This window comes from Pseudophryne corroboree, chromosome 3 (genome assembly GCF_028390025.1).
Source record: "Pseudophryne corroboree isolate aPseCor3 chromosome 3, aPseCor3.hap2, whole genome shotgun sequence".
Classification (NCBI taxonomy): Eukaryota; Metazoa; Chordata; class Amphibia; order Anura; family Myobatrachidae; genus Pseudophryne; species Pseudophryne corroboree.
This window is the reverse complement of record NC_086446.1, coordinates 687,470,734-687,491,385: the sequence shown is the minus strand read 5'-3', so window position 1 is coordinate 687,491,385 and position 20,652 is coordinate 687,470,734.

Below are 20,652 nucleotides of genomic sequence, written 5' to 3'. Positions count from 1 at the left end.
AGTCATCATATGCAATTTGTTTGTATCAAGATCCCCTCTATGTACAGAGCTGAGTAACATGTCAGTGTTTTATACATAAAAGACAATAAAAAAATATAATAATAATCATCATCATCATCATCATCAGCAGCAGCAGCAAAGAGTGTCTATGAGTTGGCATCACAAAGAGAAGAGGGGCATTTATCCTCATGCAGGGCTTATATGCAGTAAGTCTCACAATGTAATAGTGGATTTATTATGCAGCCAGGAGAGAGGTACAGTAGGAGCATTACAGACTATAACAGGATGTTTAGTTGAGGTGGACAGGCCGTGATAGACTTACAGTATGTCTAGCTAAAGCTGGCCATAGACTGCACAATAGAGAAGCCAGCCAGCAGATGGCGACGGGAAGGACCAACCACGCGATCGGAAAGGTTGGATAACCAAACCAAATGATACTTGTCATTTTCAGCCATTTTAAGCCTATATAAAACATAGGTTCTCAAACACGGTCCTCAAGACAGCCAAACAGTCCAGGTTTTAAGTATATCCATGGCTCAGCAGAGATGGTTAAATCAACTTGACTTAGGTACTAATTAAGTCACATGTGGCCAAGCATGGATATGCTTAAAACCTTGACTGTTGGATTGCCTTGAGGACCATGTTTGAGAATCTCTGCTATAAACAATTATCGTTCAGGTCCATACACTGAACAATAATCACTCAAACGAGTACTTTGATTGGCTAGTTTGCACAACTATCATGCATACTGCATTAGGACCTGCTTTGTAGTTGTCTCTGTTTGTGATAAGATGCTAAATCTGGAGTTTGTGAATTAATAGGATAATCTGTTTTCAGAAAATAAGTTGTTGGAGATGTTATTGGAATGCTGTCTTACATATGGTGTTAAGAAGTTAGATCTTTCATACCTCAGCCCTCTGCGGCTACTATCTCAGCCTTTTTGGACGGCCTCCCCCTCCCCTCCCTGGATGATGATGCCCTGACATCCCTGAACGCCCCTTGGTCTCTGGAGGAGATTCATTGCCAAAAGGCTCCCGGGCCTGATGGTTTTATTAACTCCTTTTAGTCCACGTTTAGTGAGGTACTCTCCCCCCTCCTCCTGCAACTTTACTCCCAGGTTTCCAATACTGGGTCCTTCCCGGCGGAAATGGTTGAGGCCCATATCGTAACCATCCCGAAACCGGGTAAGGACCCTTCTGATTGCAAGAACTACCGACCTATTGCCCTCCTTAACACCGACCTAAAAAATTATGCTAAACTAATAGCCAACCGTTTTAACCCTTTACTCCCGCGCCTCATACACCCAGACCAAGTAGGTTTTGTCCTTGGCCGTCAGGCCCCTGACAACACAAGGAGAGTCCTCGATCTAGTTGAATGGTCTTCCCGTCTTAAATCATCATTCCTCTTACTCTCTCTCGACGCCGAAAAGGCATTCGATCGCCTCCATTGGGGTTATATGCGTCAGGTGTTGTCCAAGTTTGGTCTCTCCAGGGATATCCTCCGCTCTATATTGGCTCTTTACGACGGTCCTTCTGCTAGAATATTTAGTAACGGTTTCCTATCCTCCCCGTTCCTTATCTCCAATGGTACTAGGCTGGGGTGCCCCCTTTCCCCGCTGATATTTGTGCTTGCTATTGAACCCCTTGCCCAAATGATTCGATTTTCTCCAAAATTTCCCGGCCTTACAGTATGTAATACCTCCCATAAACTCTGCCTTTTCGCAGACAATGTTTTATTGTTTGTTTCTGACCCGGAGACCTCGTTGCCCGCCCTACATGATATATTGGGGCGCTTTAGCGCCACTTCTTATTATAAGTTGAACACTACGAAATCGGACGCCCTTCCAATTAATATCCCAACTACTGTCCTCCAGCCTCTGAAGGCGCGCTTTCCATATATACGTGGAAAGACTCCTCCTTAACGTACCTGGGTATCTCCATTCCCTCTCATTTCCAGAATGTACACTCTCTTAATTATGTGCCACTGCTGGCTGACCTAACCTCATTGACCTCGCCTTGGATGAGCTACGAGGTCTCCTGGTTGGGCCGCCTGGCGGCATTTAAGATGAAGTTATTGCCAAAACTTATGTATCTGTTTCGAGCCATCCCCTACGCAGTTCCTCGCAAACTATGGAAGGTTAATGTTGTCATATGTCTGGAAATGTAAACCTCTTCGATTGGCCTAAGCATGTATGATTCGCTCTAAGTCACAGGGTGGCCTCACACTCCCTGATCTCCTCAGGTATCATGAAGCGTCTATGCTCTCCTAATTGTCCGACCTGTCCCCCCCCCCCCCCACTCTAAACCTTGGGTAGATCTGGAATGTGCCCTATTTCGAGACTTTACCCTCACTGATCTCTTGTGGCTACCCCGACAACTCCGCCCACATTACCCACTTTCACCCTCTTCCATATCCGATGCCTTGACAATTTTGGATTCAAGACTCTCCCCTACCTTTGATATTACTATACCCACTAGAAACATTTCTCTATCTGCACTGGATAAAGTGTTGCCTCACCTCCATTTCTCCTACTGGAGACGTTTAGGTGTGGAATCCCTTACCGATATTTTCTCCCCAGCCTCCCTCTTGTCGTTTTCAGACCTACGAGCTAAATACCGCCTCGACCCTTCAGCCTGGCTCCACTATTACCAACTTAAGCATTGGATAGACAGTATGACCACTAGCCCTAACGTCTTCAAACTCCCCACTAACAATGTCCTTAATAGACTGACTAAACTTTCCTCCCGTGAAGCCATTTCTGACTGGTATGGTTTACTGTCACCCCCACCCACCATGACTAAATCTGCCACTCAAATTAAGTGGGAAGCTGATCTTCATCGTACATTCACTCTCAAGCAGTGGGAATCTATTCATCTTTCTTCATTCTCCCTTTCTAAATGTACTAACCACACTGAAATGCACATTAAACTATTACACAGGCTATACTTCACCCCATCTAAACTACACAGGATCTGGCCGACCACTTCTAAATTCTGCTGGCGCCTTTGTCACCATGAGGGTACACTCTTACACATTTTCTGGGATTGTCCTGCTCTGCGCCTCTTTTGGGATAAAGTATATGACCTTATCCATTCAATCACTGACCTTAGCCTGACTCAAGACCCTTCACTGGCATTGTTGCACTGGTACCCAGACACTGTCCCCAAATCTTCTCGTTATGTCCTTGGTCACATCCTAATTGCAGCCAGAGCTACGATTGCTCAAAACTGGAAGTCTCCCTCCCCCCTTCCCTTTGATAAAGTTATTTCTAAGACCCACTTCCATTTCGAGATTTAAACCAGGGAAGCAGCATACTCTACAACTCCCTCTTCCCCTATTATGAAGTGGCTCCCATGGCATACATACATTTCCAAACATAAGGTGATCTCTCCTTTGTCCCCCTCCATACAGAGCCCCCCTGTGACTTGAGTAACCCTCTATCTGTGGAAAGTTCATGACTTGTGAATATTGATGTGATTTATATATTGCTTTTGGATGACCTGTCTCTTCCCCTATGATTTTGTTTTTGCCCCACTATTATCCTGTTTTCCTTTGTCTTTACTGTATTTTTGTTTTGATGCTTTACCATAAATAAAAACTTAATGTTGAAAAAAAAAAAAAGAAGTTAGATCTTTCAGGAAGCTTGTTTCGGCTTCTCGCCCAACTGTTAAGCATCCGTGGAAGTAGTTACAGTACTACTGAAGTCAGGTGCATCCTGGCAGGAAACAGAAAAACTACTGCATTCCAGTGCCAGGAGATTGCTGCCCTTGTGGAATAATCAGATTCAAGCAGAGGTGATAGAGGACCACTAGAGTGGTAGGCCAGGTGCATAAAGCCGAGAGGTCTATGTAAGCAAATAATTGCTTTATGTTTAGCTGCATGCTGGGAAGGATGTCATTCAAATGCAGATGTACACTTTGATGTACCTTGCTAAAATGTGGTTTCATCCATATGACAGTGCAGCAAAACAATTGTTTCAAGTTCTGGTTATGGATTGATTTATATGGGAAATCAACCTCTAAAGTGTTGGGAATGATGTGTGTGTAGGTGTTAATATTGCAGATTTATACAGACACACACACCAGTGGATGACTCAAAATATGAACAGACCAATTACTTAACTAATGGTACTGGTTTATTTAAAGATAGCAGATACAGCCATACTCACTGTTACACACTGGTTCTCATGGAGCAGAGCTTCAGCCAAGCAGGGTGTCATGCAACTCGATAGCCAGTGAGTGTATGTAGGCACTGGATAGTGGTGCAGGAACACTGGAATTGTGGATTGCAGGTAATCACAGGTCTCTCTGGAGACAAGCAAGAGATTTGTGTCTCCCACCATGTCATACTATACAGTCTCACACAGTAAAGTCAAGATGACCTTTGCACATGCTCAATAGAGATCTTGGCAGCCATTTTGGGATAGAGCATGAAGTGTCCTTGGAGAAAGAGGAAGACCAGAGTCTGCGCAGTAGCACACTCCTCTTTCAACTCCCTCCCTCCCTGCAAGCTTCTCCAAGTTATACAAACATATAATTTCAGCTTTTATGTAATGAACTGTAAAACAAGTTGGGTTAAACACATGAAAAGGCTTCACCATATCATGTGACTTTAGTTAGGCCTTACCAGGAAGATACATTAGTAAAAGTTCCTTTACTGACAGCATGGGCCATAATTACAGCCTCTTGACTCAGAAACTTGAGACTGCTGTCACTGGGGGTGATTCACTATGGATCACAATTGCAATTCTCTGTGCAGTTTTCCAATGGTTAGGGAACTGCACTTGCACAGTGCCCATTTTGCACATGGGAAGAACGGGTCATGCGATCGCAGGTGTCACAACTGAGGGTTTTAGCTGACAGGAGGAAGCCTCAGTTGTAGGGCCTGAGAGGAACTTAAACCGGGGAGGTTTAATCAGACCCCTGGACATGTAAGTGTTAAAAGGAAACCCGAAGGTGTGACCATGACAACCAGGTAAAAGTAAATTAAAAGTTTATTGACAAAACTCCGTGTAACAACAAACAGCAAATAATAAAAATGGCAATGATAAATAATATGATTCCTGGAGCACTCTGACCATGAAATGGTTTCACAGGACACTGGTAGGTTAAGAACAGTTGTTAAAGTCCTTAGATGGAATAACCTTACCAGGCCTGGCTGTAGTAGTGAAGATATCCAAGGAACATGCCAGTAGATGGAACAGATGAAGCTGGTAACTTGCATCAGCTGTTGTAATTGCTGGATGGAACCAGCCAGGTGGTAAGACACGGAGTGGATGCGGAATGGAATCAGCCAGATGATAAAGTCACTGAATGAATGCTGGATGGAACCAGCCAGGTGATGAAACACGGAGTGAATATAGTAAGATGCTAGGGAGCGTGGAATCAGAGGAGTTGAAGGATGATTACCAGTGGTAGTGGATACTGCTGGAAGCAGATGAAATAGCTGGAAGCTGGAAACTGGATCAGCCACGGAGGACTGCAGAGTCAGGCTGCACCGCAGGATGGTAGGCAGGTGCGGGTCTCTTTAGTGGATGCTGGAGACAGGAGCTGGAACCTGGAAACACAACCACTGGAGAGAGACTGGAACAAGGTATGACAAACAAAGCACTGACCATTTGCTGACCCAGGCACAGGATACTTATACCTGCAGCAATGCAGGTATTGGCTGGGCAACTATGCAGATTTCCAGGCAGTGGATTGGAGGAACTGAAACATGTGATTGAATCCAACATGGCTGCGCCCATGTTAGAACTTGGAGGGAAAACTGGTTTAGGAAACCATGTGGAAACATAACTGCAATGGCGGCGCCGGCCGCAGAGGACAGGAGATGCCAGACTGAGAAATGTATGCTGATACTCGTGGATGACAACGGAGGCCGCGGCAGGCATGGAACACCACACTGACAACCTGCACCTATAACAAAGGAGCGGCGGCGGAGGCCGCGGAGGACGGGAGACGCCATGCAGGATTCAAACATGGCGCCGCTGTGACAGCATCTCAGCGTGACAGGAGGGATGTGCAGTATGTGGACACAGATGAGATCCGGCCTTGGAACGCTGAGCGAGCCTCAGGAGACATCTGAAAGGCAGGTAATGGCGTCCAGATACCCGGATCGTGACAGCACCCCCCCCTTTAGGAGTGGCCCCAGGACGCTTCTTAGGCTTTAGAGGAAACTTCGAGTGGAAATTCCGGACCAAGGCAGGAGCATGGACATCAGACGCATTGGTCCAAGAGCGTTCTTCAGGACCATAGCCCTTCCAGTCAATAAGATACTGCAACTGACCGTAACGGAAACGTGAGTCCAGAATCTTGGCCACCTCATACACGATTCCCCGTTGAGTCTGAACTTTAGGAGTTGGAGGAAGTGCAGAATGAAACCGATTCAGAATCAGCGGTTTCAACAGGGAAACATGGAATGTCCTGGGTATTTTCAAGAAGGGAGGTAACTGGAGTCTGTAAGCAACAGGATTGATGACTTGTTCAATTTTAAAAGGACCGATGTAACGAGGAGCAAATTTCATGCTGGGAACTCTCAACCTCAAATTCTTCGTGGACGACCATACTCGATCACCCACCTTGAGAGCAGGAACCGCTCTACGCTTCCTATCGGCAAACTTCTTGTACCTAAATGAGGCTTTAAGCAGGGCTGCGCGGACATCCTTCCAGTTGTTTGAAAACTGACGCAAGGTGACATCCACTGCTGGAACAGAAGTTGCTGGAAGCGGTTGGAATTCTGGAACCTTAGGGTGAAATCCATAGTTGATGAAGAATGGTGTTGAGGAGGATGAGGAATGGTATTGATTGTTGTGGCTAAACTCGGCCCAAGGAAGGAGTTGAACCCAGACATCTTGGGAGGAAGACACGTAAATGCGGAGGAAGGCCTCCAAGTCCTGATTCACCCTCTCGGTTTGACCATTGGTCTGAGGATGGTAAGCCGTAGAAAACTTTAACTTGACTTGGAGGGCTTGACACAAACTTCGCCAAAATTTGGCTACAAATTGTACTCCACGATCGGAGATGATCTCTTTAGGAAGACCGTGAAGTCGGAAGATCTCTTGGATAAACACTTGAGCCAACTTGGAAGCTGACTGAAGACCGGTGAGGGGTATGAAATGTGCAATCTTGGTGAACCGGTCAACTACCACCCAGATGGTATTAAACTTGTTGCATATAGGCAGATCTGTAACAAAGTCCATCGACAAATGGGTCCACGGTCGACTGGGAACAGTTAATGGAACCAGTTGCCCCGCAGGAGACTGGCGGGGAACTTTGTGTTGGGCACACTTTGGGCAAGAGGCAATAAACTCCTTGACGTCCTTCTTCAGAGTTGGCCACCAGTAGGACCTAGAGATAAACTCGAGGGTTTTCTGAATGCCTGTATGTCCGGCAAAACGGGAAGCATGGGCCCAATGCATGAGCTTCTTCCTTAACACCGGCTTCACAAAACTTTTCCCTGGTGGGGGCGTAGAGTCCATCCCTACCGTGGAGAATGCCAACGGATTAATAATAGGATGCTTGTCTGAAGACTCTGACTCGTTTTCTTGCTCCCAAGAGCGGGAAAGGGCATCGGCCTTGCGATTCTGAGAGCCCGGACAGAACTGGAGTTTAAAGTCGAACCTGGAAAAGAAAAGTGCCCATCTGGCCTGACGAGGGTTAAGACATTGTGCGCCTTTCAGGTATAAAAGATTCTTGTGGTCGGTAAGTATCGTGATTGAATGAGAAGCTCCCTCCAACAGATATCTCCACTCCTCTAGAGCGACCTTGATGGCTAGCAACTCCTGGTCGCCAATGGCATAGTTGCGCTCAGCTGGGGAGAACTTCCGGGAGAAGAAACTGTAAGGATGTAGATGGCCATCTTTAGCCCCCTGGGATAACACCGCTCCTACTCCAACGGAGGAGGCATCCACCTCTAAGATGAAAGGAGAGTCGGTGTCGGGCTGTTTCAGAACTGGTGCAGAGATGAAACGTTGTTTTAGAAGATGAAAAGCTTGCGTAGCTTCTTCAGACCACTTGGACGGGTTAGCACCCTTCTTGGTTAATGCAGTGATAGGCGCCACAATGGTGGAAAAGTCTCGTATGAACTTTCTGTAATAATTGGCGAACCCTAAGAACCACTGGACCCCTTTGAGGGTTAAGGGTATCGGCCAATTCTGGATTGCTTGTAGTTTCTCAGGATCCATCTCTAGTCCGGAACCGGACACAATGTAACCTAGAAACGGAATGGATTTAACTTCAAAGACACATTTCTCCAATTTGCAATAGAGATGATTGACACGGAGATGGGACAGAACCTCCTTTACCCAGAAACGATGTTCCTCTAGATTATTGGCAAAGATGAGGATATCATCTAAATAAACCACGACATGGCGGTATAAGATGTCTCTGAAGATCTCATTCACGAAATGCTGGAAGACAGCTGGAGCATTGCTCAATCCGAAGGGCATGACGAGGTACTCATAATGTCCATCACGGGTGTTAAAGGCTGTCTTCCACTCGTCACCCTCACGGATCCGGATGAGATTGTAGGCACCCCTCAAATCCAACTTTGTAAAGATGGTTGCTCCGCTGACTCTATCGAAGAGCTCTGTAATCAAAGGTAAAGGATACCGGTTCTTGACGGTAATGTCGTTCAGACCTCTGTAATCGATGCACGGTCGCAGACCACCGTCTTTCTTCTTAACGAAGAAGAAGCCTGCGCCAGCTGGAGAAGAAGAAGGTCGGATAAAACCTTTCGCCAGGTTCTCTTTGATGTACTCCTCCATGGAGTGCATCTCAGGCAGAGACAACGGGTAAGTTCGGCCTCGAGGTGGAACCTTCCCTGGAATGAGATCAATTGGGCAGTCCCATTCTCTATGAGGAGGAAGGATATCAGCAGAAGCTTTACTGAACACGTCCGTGTAGTCTTGATATGGAGAAGGTGGAACATCAGACAACCTGGGGAAAGAAGAACAAACAGGAAGCACTTTGGACAAACAAGTCTTTGCACAGGAGGGGCCCCATGCTAGTATTTGCGTAGTCGTCCAGTCAATCGACGGATTGTGGAGACGGAGCCATGGAAGGCCCAAAACCACTGGATGTGTGGCTCTTGGAATCACTAGGAAGGAAATAAATTCTGCATGAAGAACTCCCACTCTCAGACGAACTGGTAGAGTCCTTAGAGAAATAACTGCGTCAAAAATCTTGCTGCCATCTACTGCAGTTAAGGAGATGGACGAAGGAAGTCTCTCGGTGGGTAGGGACCACCGTTTAACATAAGCTTCGGTTATGAAATTCCCAGCTGCTCCGGAATCAAGGAGGGCAATGACGTTCCTGTAACGTTGAGCAATTTGGAGCGAGACTGGGAGATTACAATCATGAGGAGATGGAGAGGAGATCATTACTCCTAGCCGGCTCTCTCCTTGGCGAGCTAGGATTTGGAGTTTCCCGGACGTTTGGGACAGGCATTGATAATGTGAGACGGAGCTGCACAATAGAGACAGAGAGACTCAGAGAGACATCTTCGGCGCTCAGCGGGAGATAGACGGGAACGGCCAATTTGCATGGGCTCATCCTTGTATGGAGACGGTTGACGAAGAGAAGGAGCAGAAGATTTTGGAGCAGACGATCTTCCTCGCTCGGTTGCTCTCTCTCTGAAACGTAGATCAACCTTCGTGCAAAGAGAAATTAGCTCATCCAACTTAAAGGGCAAGTCTCTGGTAGCTAACTCATCCTTGATGCGTTCTGATAAGCCATGCCAGAATGCAGCATACAGGGCCTCGTCGTTCCATGCCAGTTCGGATGCCAGAATTTTGAACTGTATGAGATACTGTCCCACAGTACGTGTTCCCTGGCGTAAACGGAGAATCTCAGATGAAGCAGAGGTTACTCGGCCTGGCTCGTCGAAGATGCGCCTGAATGTTGCCACAAAGTCCGTATAGGAGGACAGCAGGGGAACAGACTTCTCCCATAAAGGTGATGCCCAGTCAAGGGCTGAGCCGCTGAGAAGGGAAATGATATAGGCAATTTTAGTACGGTCACTGGGGAAATTGCCAGGCTGAAGCTCAAAGTGGATTTCGCATTGGTTAAGAAATCCCCTGCAGAACCTTGGAGATCCGTCAAATTTTGCTGGCGTTGGGAGATGAAGACGTGGAATGGAAATGGGTAAGGTAGGTGGGGTTACAGCTGGTGTCACTGTTGTGGACGCACCGGACGTGCCAGGTCCACGGAGGGTCGTTTGAATCCCGTCCAGCCGCGTAGAGAGATCCTGGAGACAGCGGATGATGTGGCCCTGTGCAGGCTCCTGATGTTCAAGTCGGGCTGCCAGTTCTTGCATCGGCCTGGCCGCTTGATCCTGGTCTCCGGCTGGATTCATATGGTCAGTGCTTACTGTCACAACTGAGGGTTTTAGCTGACAGGAGGAAGCCTCAGTTGTAGGGGCTGAGAGGAACTTAAACCGGGGAGGTTTAATCAGACCCCTGGACATGTAAGTGTTAAAAGGAAACCCGAAGGTGTGACCATGACAACCAGGTAAAAGTAAATTAAAAGTTTATTGACAAAACTCCGTGTAACAACAAACAGCAAATAATAAAAATGGCAATGATAAATAATATGATTCCTGGAGCACTCTGACCATGAAATGGTTTCACAGGACACTGGTAGGTTAAGAACAGTTGTTAAAGTCCTTAGATGGAATAACCTTACCAGGCCTGGCTGTAGTAGTGAAGATATCCAAGGAACATGCCAGTAGATGGAACAGATGAAGCTGGTAACTTGAATCAGCTGTTGTAATTGCTGGATGGAACCAGCCAGGTGGTGAGACACGGAGTGGATGCGGAATGGAATCAGCCAGATGATAAAGTCACTGAATGAATGCTGGGTGGAACCAGCCAGGTGATGAAACACGGAGTGAATATAGTAAGATGCTAGGGAGCGTGGAAAGAGAGGAGTTGAAGGATGATTACCGGTGGTAGTGGATACTGCTGGAAGCAGATGAAATAGCTGGAAGCTGGAAACTGGATCAGCCACGGAGGACTGCAGAGTCAGGCTGCACCGCAGGATGGTAGGCAGGTGCGGGTCTCTTTAGTGGATGCTGGAGACAGGAGCTGGAACCTGGAAACACAACCACAGGAGAGAGACTGGAACAAGGTATGACAAACAAAGCACTGACCATTTGCTGGCCCAGGCACAGGATACTTATACCTGCAGCAATGCAGGTATTGGCTGGGCAACTATGCAGATTTCCAGGCAGTGGATTGGAGGAACTGAAACATGTGATTGAATCCAACATGGCTGCGCCCATGTTAGAACTTGGAGGGAAAACTGGTTTAGGAAACCATGTGGAAACATAACTGCAATGGCGGCGCCGGCCGCAGAGGACAGGAGACGCCAGACTGAGAAATGTATGCTGATACTCGTGGATGACAACGGAGGCCGCGGCAGGCATGGAACACCACACTGACAACCTGCACCTATAACACAGGAGCGGCGGCGGAGGACGGGAGACGCCATGCAGGATTCAAACATGGCGCCGCTGTGACAGCATCTCAGCGTGACAGGAGGGATGTGCAGTATGTGGACACAGATGAGATCCGGCCTTGGAACGCTGAGCGAGCCTCAGGAGACATCTGAAAGGCAGGTAATGGCGTCCAGATACCCGGATCGTGACAGCAGGAATGTGAAACCCTCTCAGGGGAGTTCAGAGGGTGGTGCGGGGATGGGGGAAGCCGGCTTTGCAAACAGCTTTGCAATTGTAATCCTTAGTGAATCACCGCCACTATCATGATTCTTGATGCTTTTCACAATTGTGGTTTTTAAATCTTGCAAAGTCTCTTTGCCTATCTTGGATTTCCATTCACACCAATCAGACTTTTGGTTTCTGGATATCTTGAGGCTTACGGAATGTGATATTTGTAATTTTTTTTATCATACTTCTTAAGTGGTTTTACCTTTCAGATCAAACAGAAGACTTAATCTGTGGTTGACCTTCCACGCTGATAGTCTCTAACTCATATATACCTGGGTCTTCAGCTGCTGGTATGTCCAGTTACACATACAATACCTGCTCTGCATACCAGCTCACAACTTTTCTTCAGCTTGCACTGTTTCTTTGAAGACATCTCTAGTTTTTTGGCATATGGATTCGATAATCTGTAGCCTTTGCTTTCATGCAATAGCCAAGCATGATGCACTTTACTGATTTTGAATCCAGCTTATGTCTTCTTTCTTTTAGTATATGGACACAGGTTCAGATTTCTCTCTGATGAAGTATATGTACAGATGTATGCACTAGTGATGAGCGGGTTCGGTTTCTCGGAAACCGAACCCCCCCGAACTTCACGCTTTTTACACGGGTCCGAGGCAGACTCGGATCTTCCCGCCTTGCTCGGCTAACCCGAGCGTGCCCGAACGTCATCATCCCGCTGTCGGATTCTCGCGAGGCTCGTATTCTATCGCGAGACTCGGATTCTATATAAGGAGCCGCGCGTCGCCGCCATTTTCACACCTGCATTGAGATTGATAGGGAGAGGACGTGGCTGGCGTCCTCTCCGTTTAGATAGAGAGTGAGACACTTGATTTACTGGAGCATTAGGAGTACTCAGAGAGTGCAGAGTTTTGCTGATAGTTATACTAGTGACCACTGACCACCAGTTTTATTTATTATTTAATATAATCCGTTCTCTGCCTGAAAAAAAACCGATACACAGTCACATACCATATCTGTGCTCAGCCTCAGTGTGCTGCATGATAATATCATCTATGTATATCTGACTGTGCTGAGTAGTGCTCACTGCTCACACAGCTTAATTGTGGGGGAGACTGGGGAGCAGTTATAGCAGGAGTACATATTTAACAGTGCACACTCTTGCTGCCAGAGTGCCAGTGTGACTGACCAGCAGTGACCACCAGTATATTGTCTGCCTGAAAAAGTTAAACACTCGTGTGGTGTTTTTTTATTTTATTCTATAAACGCATTCTGCTGACAGTGTCCAGCAGGTCCGTCATTCATTATATTTCTATCTTCTTCATACTAGTAGTTTAGGAGTCTGCAGTGCTGACAGTGTCCAGAAGGTCCGTCATTATATAATATATACCTGTCCTGCAGTAGTGATATATATATATTTTTTATATCATTATCATCCAATCTATACTAGCAGACGCAGTACGGTAGTCCACGGCTGTAGCTACCTCTGTGTCGGCACTGGCAGTCGCTCGTCCATAATTGTATACCTACCTGTGGTGGTTTTTTTTTTTTCTATCTTCTTCATACTAGTAGTTTAGGAGTCTGCAGTGCTGACAGTGTCCAGCAGGTCCGTCATTATACAATATATACCTGTCCTGCAGTAGTGATATATATATATATTTTATATCATTATCATCCAGTCTATACTAGCAGACGCAGTACGGTAGTCCACGGCTGTAGCTACCTCTGTGTCGGCACTGGCAGTCGCTCGTCCATAATTGTATACCTACCTGTGGTGGTTTTTTTTTTTTCTATCTTCTTCATACTAGTAGTTTAGGAGTCTGCAGTGCTGACAGTGTCCAGCAGGTCCGTCATTATATAATATATACCTGTCCTGCAGTAGTGATATATATATATTTTTTATATCATTATCATCCAGTCTATACAGCAGACGCAGTATGGTAGTCCACGGCTGTAGCTACCTCTGTGTCGGCACTGGCAGTCGCTCATCCATAATTGTATACCTACCTGTGGTGGTTTTTTTTTTCTATCTTCTTCATACTAGTAGTTTAGGAGTCTGCAGAGCTGACAGTGTCCAGCAGGTCCGTCATTATACAATATATACCTGTCCTGCAGTAGTGATATATATATATTTTTTATATCATTATCATCCAGTCTATACTAGCAGACGCAGTACGGTAGTCCACGGCTGTAGCTACCTCTGTGTCGGCACTGGCAGTCGCTCGTCCATAATTGTATACCTACCTGTGGTGGTTTTTTTTTTCTATCTCCTTCATACTAGTAGTTTAGGAGTCTGCAGTGCTGACAGTGTCCAGCAGGTCCGTCATTATACAATATATACCTGTCCTGCAGTAGTGATATATATATATATTTTATATCATTATCATCCAGTCTATACTAGCAGACGCAGTACGGTAGTCCACGGCTGTAGCTACCTCTGTGTCGGCACTGGCAGTCGCTCGTCCATAATTGTATACCTACCTGTGGTGGTTTTTTTTTTTCTATCTTCTTCATACTAGTAGTTTAGGAGTCTGCAGTGCTGACAGTGTCCAGCAGGTCCGTCATTATATAATATATACCTGTCCTGCAGTAGTGATATATATATTTTTTTTTATATCATTATCATCCAGTCTATACTAGCAGACGCAGTACGGTAGTCCACGGCTGTAGCTACCTCTGTGTCGGCACTGGCAGTCGCTCGTCCATAATTGTATACCTACCTGTGGTGGTTTTTTTTTTTTCTATCTTCTTCATACTAGTAGTTTAGGAGTCTGCAGTGCTGACAGTGTCCAGCAGGTCCGTCATTATACAATATATACCTGTCCTGCAGTAGTGATATATATATATTTTTTATATCATTATCATCCAGTCTATACTAGCAGACGAAGTACGGTAGTCCACGGCTGTAGCTACCTCTGTGTCGGCAGTCGCTCGTCATCCATAAGTATACTAGTATCCATCCATCTCCATTGTTTACCTGAGGTGCCTTTTAGTTGTGCCTATTAAAATATGGAGAACAAAAATGTTGAGGTTCCAAAAATAGGGAAAGATCAAGATCCACTTCCACCTCGTGCTGAAGCTGCTGCCACTAGTCATGGCCGAGACGATGAAATGCCATCAACGTCGTCTGCCAAGGCCGATGCCCAATGTCATAGTACAGAGCATGTAAAATCCAAAACACCAAATATCAGTAAAAAAAGGACTCAAAAATCTAAAATAAAATCGTCGGAGGAGAAGCGTAAACTTGCCAATATGCCATTTACCACACGGAGTGGCAAGGAACGGCTGAGGCCCTGGCCTATGTTCATGGCTAGTGGTTCAGCTTCACATGAGGATGGAAGCACTCAGCCTCTCGCTAGAAAAATGAAAAGACTTAAGCTGGCAAAAGCACAGCAAAGAACTGTGCATTCTTCGAAATCACAAATCCACAAGGAGAGTCCAATTGTGTCGGTTGCGATGCCTGACCTTCCCAACACTGGACGTGAAGAGCATGCGCCTTCCACCATTTGCACGCCCCCTGCAAGTGCTGGAAGGAGCACCCGCAGTCCAGTTCCTGATAGTCAGATTGAAGATGTCAGTGTTGAAGTACACCAGGATGAGGAGGATATGGGTGTTGCTGGCGCTGGGGAGGAAATTGACCAGGAGGATTCTGATGGTGGTGAGGTGGTTTGTTTAAGTCAGGCACCCGGGGAGACACCTGTTGTCCGTGGGAGGAATATGGCCATTGACATGCCTGGTGAAAATACCAAAAAAATCAGCTCTTCAGTGTGGAAGTATTTCAACAGAAATGCGGACAACATTTGTCAAGCCGTGTGTTGCCTTTGTCAAGCTGTAATAAGTAGGGGTAAGGACGTTAACCACCTCGGAACATCCTCCCTTATACGTCACCTGCAGCGCATTCATCATAAGTCAGTGACAAGTTCAAAAACTTTGGGCGACAGCGGAAGCAGTCCACTGACCAGTAAATCCCTTCCTCTTGTAACCAAGCTCACGCAAACCACCCCACCAACTCCCTCAGTGTCAATTTCCTCCTTCCCCAGGAATGCCAATAGTCCTGCAGGCCATGTCACTGGCAATTCTGACGAGTCCTCTCCTGCCTGGGATTCCTCCGATGCATCCTTGCGTGTAACGCCTACTGCTGCTGGCGCTGCTGTTGTTGCTGCTGGGAGTCGATCGTCATCCCAGAGGGGAAGTCGTAAGACCACTTTTACTACTTCCACCAAGCAATTGACTGTCCAACAGTCCTTTGCGAGGAAGATGAAATATCACAGCAGTCATCCTGCTGCAAAGCGGATAACTGAGGCCTTGGCATCCTGGGCGGTGAGAAACGTGGTTCCGGTATCCATCATTACTGCAGAGCCAACTAGAGACTTGTTGGAGGTACTGTGTCCCCGGTACCAAATACCATCTAGGTTCCATTTCTCTAGGCAGGCGATACCGAAAATGTACACAGACCTCAGAAAAAGACTCACCAGTGTCCTAAAAAATGCAGTTGTACCCAATGTCCACTTAACCACGGACATGTGGACAAGTGGAGCAGGGCAGACTCAGGACTATATGACTGTGACAGCCCACTGGGTAGATGTATTGACTCCCGCCGCAAGAACAGCAGCGGCGGCACCAGTAGCAGCATCTCGCAAACGCCAACTCTTTCCTAGGCAGGCTACGCTTTGTATCACCGCTTTCCAGAATACGCACACAGCTGAAAACCTCTTACGGCAACTGAGGAAGATCATCGCAGAATGGCTTACCCCAATTGGACTCTCCTGTGGATTTGTGGCATCGGACAACGCCAGCAATATTGTGTGTGCATTAAATCTGGGCAAATTCCAGCACGTCCCATGTTTTGCACATACCTTGAATTTGGTGGTTCAGAATTATTTAAAAAACGAGAGGTGCGTGCAAGAGATGCTGTCGGTGGCCAGAAGAATTGCGGCACACTTTCGGCGTACAGGCACCACGTACAGAAGACTGGAGCACCACCAAAAACGCCTGAACCTGCCCTGCCATCATCTGAAGCAAGAAGTGGTAACGAGGTGGAATTCAACCCTCTATATGCTTCAGAGGTTGGAGAAGCAGCAAAAGGCCATTCAAGCCTATACAACTGAGCACGATATAGGAGGTGGAATGCACCTGTCTCAAGCACAGTGGAGAATGATTTCAACGTTGTGCAAGATTCTGCAACCTTTTGAACTTGCCACACGTGAAGTCAGTTCAGACACTGCCAGCCTGAGTCAGGTCATTCCCCTCATCAGGCTTTTGCAGAAGAAGCTGGAGACATTGAAGGAGGAGCTAACACAGAGCGATTCCGCTAGGCATGTGGGACTTGTGGATGGAGCCCTTAATTTGCTTAACAAGGATTCACGGGTGGTCAATCTGTTGAAATCAGAGCACTACATTTTGGCCACCGTGCTCGATCCTAGATTTAAAACCTACCTTGGATCTCTCTTTCCGGCAGACACAAGTCTGCTGGGGTTCAAAGAACTGCTGGTGAGAAAATTGTCAAGTCAAGCGGAACGCGACCTGTCAACATCTCCTCCTTCACATTCTCCCGCAACTGGGGGTGCGAGGAAAAGGCTCAGAATTCCGAGCCCACTCGCCTGCGGTGATGCAGGGCAGTCTGGAGCGACTGCTGATGCTGACATCTGGTCCGGTCTGAAGGACCTGACAACGATTACGGACATGTCGTCTACTGTCACTGCATATGATTCTCTCCCCATTGAAAGAATGGTGGAGGATTATATGAGTGACCGCATCCAAGTAGGCACGTCAGACAGTCCGTACTTATACTGGCAGGAAAAAGAGGCAATTTGGAGGCCCTTGCACAAACTGGCTTTATTCTACCTAAGTTGCCCTCCCACAAGTGTGTACTCCGAAAGAGTGTTTAGTGCCGCCGCTCACCTTGTCAGCAATCGGCGTACGAGGTTGCATCCAGAAAATGTGGAGAAGATGATGTTCATTAAAATGAATTATAATCAATTCCTCCGTGGAGACATTCACCAGCAGCAATTGCCTCCACAAAGTACACAGGGAGCTGAGATGGTGGATTCCAGTGGGGACGAATTGATAATCTGTGAGGAGGGGGATGTACACGGTGATATATCGGAGGATGATGATGAGGTGGACATCTTGTCTCTGTAGAGCCAGTTTGTGCAAGGAGAGATTAATTGCTTCTTTTTTGGTGGGGGTCCAAACCAACCCGTCATTTCAGTCACAGTCGTGTGGCAGACCCTGTCACTGAAATGATGGGTTGGTTAAAGTGTGCATGTCCTGTTTATACAACATAAGGGTGGGTGGGAGGGCCCAAGGACAATTCCATCTTGCACCTCTTTTTTCTTTCATTTTTCTTTGCGTCATGTGCTGTTTGGGGAGTAGTTTTTGGAAGGGCCATCCTGCGTGACACTGCAGTGCCACTCCTAGATGGGCCAGGTGTTTGTGTCGGCCACTTGGGTCGCTTATCTTAGTCACACAGCTACCTCATTGCGCCTCTTTTTTTCTTTGCGTCATGTGCTGTTTGGGGGGTGTTTTTTGGAAGGGCCATCCTGCGTGACACTGCAGTGCCACTCCTAGATGGGCCAGGTGTTTGTGTCGGCCACTAGGGTCGCTTAGCTTACTCACACAGCTACCTCATTGCGCCTCTTTTTTTTCTTCTTTGCGTCATGTGCTGTTTGGGGGGTGTTTTTTGGAAGGGCCATCCTGCGTGACACTGCAGTGCCTCTCCTAGATGGGCCAGGTGTTTGTGTCGGCCACTTGGGTCGCTGAGCTTAGTCATCCAGCGACCTCGGTGCAAATTTTAGGACTAAAAATAATATTGTGAGGTGTGAGGTGTTCAGAGTAGACTGAAAATGAGTGGAAATTATGGTTATTGAGGTTAATAATACTTTGGGATCAAAATGACCCCCAAATTCTATGATTTAAGCTGTTTTTTAGGGTTTTTTGAAAAAAACACCCGAATCCAAAACACACCCGAATCCGACAAAAAAAATTCGGTGAGGTTTTGCCAAAACGCGTTCGAACCCAAAACACGGCCGCGGAACCGAACCCAAAACCAAAACACAAAACCCGAAAAATTTCCGGTGCTCATCACTAGTATGCACATGGGCACACTAGTCGCGGCAAATACCTGTGGTTGCCGTGGCTAGCACATTCCTTTAGCAAAGTAAACTCTGTGGCCTCTCTGTTCTATTATTATTATTCTCTATTATATGGCACCACATGGGATCCGCATCACCCAATTACAGAGTTAACAAATAAGCAAAACATGAAGACAGTGACTTACAGTACAATACAATATAGGACAAGTACAGGGTATATAAACATAGCAGCATCGAGCAAACAGCACTGAAATAAGTATCAGGGTGGCAGAAAACCGAAGGATTTGGTGCCATCAAAGGGAGTATTGAAAAGATGATAGGTTAAGTAAGAGACGTAAAAGCACATGAGGGAAGAGGACCCTGCTAGTGAGAGCTTACATTCTAAAGGGGAGGGGCACACAGACAGGGGTGACACAGATGGAGTAGAAAGTGAGCGTGGGCCACAGTAGGCTTATGATGAGAGATGGCTGGGTTTGGGGAAGAAGTGTGTCTTGAGAGCCCATTTGAAGTTTTGTAGAGAGTTGGAGAGTCTGAGGGGGAGAGGTATAGAATTCCAGAACACTAATGGCTGTAAGATCTGTTCCCATTTCTGGTACATAAAGCATGTCTTGGATTTCTGTAGCTTTTGTCCTTGTTCCAACTCTCAAGATGGCTTTACTTGTTCCAACTTTACTAACTATGAGTACTTGGTTGCAAATCCCATAGATGGTGATAGGGTCACTTTTTGGTTAATTTTGTGAACCATTCCTCAATCCAGTAAAATGTCTTGTTGCTTCCAAATCATTATACCAGAAATCTTTTCTACAGCTATTTGTAATACTCAGGGCCGACTCATCCTTGCTGTTGTATTTCTTGCTTTACACATTTCACATTTCTCTGCCTGCACCCAATTACTTTGTGACCTGACTTGTGACAATTGTAACACTTGAACTTGAATTTTCTGAATTCTTCACTTTTTGTATGCAATGTAGTAGTCTCAGCATTTGACGCACACACTGTAATAAATTTGATATTTCTTTGCTGTGTTTGCTTCCAATGCCTTCTTTAGGAAGTTAAACTCAGTTGTCACATTCTGTAACATTGCCAGACTCAGGCATCGCATTCTGTAACATTGGGGCAGACGTATTAAAATCTTCTTACCGTTCCTTATGAGGGTTGAGTCACTTCTCTTCTTTTTCGCTGTGATCTGCCTGCATACATCACCGGAATGTATGACCCACTGGGCAGCTGTCATAGCGATGCGCTATGACAGCCCTGCAGCGATGTGTTCCTGGTCTGTTCGGTGTTGGTGCGCGCATGTGCTGTCCCCCGCCGGGTTGTCTGCGCATGCGCAATGCACGATCCCTGACCCCGTGGCTGCAGAATCGTCTGGCCGTTTTGCCGCGGCTGGTGTATACTTATATATTCTTTCTGTCAGGAAAGAGGTGAGAGGCTGTCATAGACAGTTGTCTCATCTTAGCTTGTTTGTTATGAAGTGTGTGTATTGTCTAATGTAAACAGGTTTCCCTATAAGTATATATAAGTATACAAGCTACAGTGCAGATGAGACAACTGTCTATGACAGCCTCTCACCTCGTTCCTGACAGAAAGGCACTGAGAAATGACATTCCAAAACTTTATTAACATGCACAGTGAACAGTCTTCCGGTTCCGGGTTCGCATGGGCTAGCAGGCTAACACCGGAGCTCCGCTTCCCACCCGCGAACGACACCTTTTAACGGCTGTTCACAGCCTCCAACACCGCCAGCACAGCACTGTGATCCGGGTGCTTCACGATGGATCGCTTTGTGACCTCTGCAGCTCAGCCGGGACAGCCCGCACTGCGTCAGGAGAAACGCCGCTCTGAGGGGAATATGGCGCCGGAGCGAGGCGCGGAT